This window comes from Ctenocephalides felis, unplaced genomic scaffold, assembly GCF_003426905.1.
Source record: "Ctenocephalides felis isolate EL2017-DRISC unplaced genomic scaffold, ASM342690v1 CF-g0.4_SCAFFOLD_00845, whole genome shotgun sequence".
NCBI lineage: Eukaryota > Metazoa > Arthropoda > Insecta > Siphonaptera > Pulicidae > Ctenocephalides > Ctenocephalides felis.
The window spans coordinates 91,827,150-91,829,834 of NW_020536999.1; positions in this window are offsets into that span (position 1 = coordinate 91,827,150).

Sequence of the window (2,685 nt, forward strand, 5' to 3'; positions counted from 1 at the left end):
TTGCAAATTATATTCGGCACGGAATAATTTTTTTAATATTAATTATATATGTATATATATAATTCAACATTGTAGGAATATGATAATTATTTATACTACACCATTACACACCTTTATACATATGTATATACTTATGTTCAAAATTGTATACATACACGTGTATACATACGCAAAATTATAACACATTTTATACACATGTTATATACATACATACATACATACATACATAAATACATAAATACATACATACATACAAACATACATACTTTTGTATACAGTTCGTATATAAATGCACAAATTTTATACAGTGCAAAATGTATATATTTTATACAGTGTGTACAAATTGTGTATACATGTATACAACATTTGCAATAATTTTGTGTTATGTATAAGCTTTGTATAAATGTGTTTGATGTGTATAAAAATGTATAAGATGTGAATGCATTATATTTATACTAATAGTAGACATTTCATTTTTCAATCATGAATTTTTTACACATAATCCAATTTTGTCTAGGCTCATAAGTAAATTGAAATTTTTGTCAAATGACAGTTTTCATTTGTTTTCAATGCCAAACAATGTCTCAAATATTTTCAATGTCAAGTAGTAGACATTTTATTTTTCTTACTAATAATCATGAATTTATTATACATAATCTAATTTTGTCTAGGCTCATAAGTGAATTGAAATTTCTGGCAGATGACAGTTTTCATTTGTTTTCAATGCCAAACAATGTCTCAAATATTTTCAATGTCAAACAATGACATGTCGTTTTTCCATTTATTTCGAAAAATCCTAAAAAAATCCCTTAACAAACTTCAGAAAGATTTATCAAAATCCGAAAAATCGAGTAGGAGGAGTATATTTACATACATCATTACGGAATAATTTTATATATATATATATATATATATATATATATATTAATTGTTTAATATGAACAAAACAGCACTCAGATTTGTTTAACACAACTTTATTTTATGATTACAGACGTTTCGAGACCATGGTGTGTCTCATCTTCAATGTAATTTCAAAAACAGTTACTTATATACTACACATTCTTTAATAATTTATTTAAATTTCATTTAATTTTTGATATACAAAAAACACCAACTATTCCTTGCAATGCTTGACACAGTACTAAAGAAACATATAACACTTACAGAAATATTCTAAACAAATTTGAAGTACTTATATAGATGGAGACAGAGAGGGTATCATTATAATGTAAACAAAAGGAGTGCTATCGCATACAAAATCGATAAAATGAAAAAACAAATTAATTTATTGAAAAGAATAAGATAAATGAAAAATTATAAATTATTAATGATTTTATATAAGTGTCATGTAAAATATTTGTGTCGGTTCTTAGATTATGCTATTTTAGTCGAACTATTAACATTGATTTCTGCCATGCTCCGTTTAAATAAGTCTTTCTCATGGAATAAAATTTTTATTTTTATTCTTATTTTTATTTTTATTCCATGAGAAAGACTTATTTAAACGGAGCATGGCAGAATCAATATTAATAGTTCGGACTAACAATAGCATAAATCTAAGAACCGACACAAATATTTTACATGACACTTATATAAACATCATTAATAATTTATAAATTTTTTCATTTATCTTATTCTTTTCAATAAATTAATTTGTTTTTTCATTTTTATCGATTTTTGTATGCGATAGCACTCCTTTTGTTTACATTATAATGATGCCCTCTCTGTCTCCATCTAGATGAGTACTTCAAATTTGTTTAGAATATTTCTGTAAGTGTTATATGTTTCTTTAAGCATTGCAAGGAATAGTTGGTGTTTTTTGTATATCAAAAATTAAATGAAATTTAAATAAATTATTAAAGAATGTGTAGTATATAAGTAACTGTTTTTGAAATTACACTGAAGATGAGACACACCATGGTCTCGAAACGTCTGTAATCATAAAATAAAGTTGTGTTAAACAAATCTGAGTGCTGTTTTGTTCATATTAAACAATTAATATTCGTTCCACTCATATCATAAAATTCTATATATATATATATATATATATATATATATGTATATATATTTATATATATGTATATATATTTATATATATGTATATATATGTATATATATGTATGTGTGTGTATGTGTGTAGGTGTTTTTTTATCAAAATTTAACCGCCACTGACCGCCACTTTATTTTCGTTTTCTGTTAAACTTAATTAATCGACTTTGAAATAAAAGATTTTTGGCAAAGATAATTTTGTATATATATATATATATATAATATATATATATAGGTGTAGTGGCAACAGATGTTTTCAACACAAACTTTGTATATTTTATGTAAAAAAAAAGTAAAACAAATGTCGATGTCATCGGACAGGACGACTTAGTTTCTGTAAATTTGTAAGAATGCTGGTAATTAATTTTTATGGTAAAGATATAATATAAACACACACACATACATATATATATATATATACATATACACATATATATATATATATATATATATGTATACATATACACATATATATTTATATATATATATATATATATATATATATATATATAACTTTAAACTGTCTAAAAAATACCTGTTCATTTGTAACATTTTGGTGCAGTACATTTTTTTGTAAAAAATTGTACAAAAATTGCTTATTAGTGTAATTTATAGGAAAACAATCAAATTGGTAAG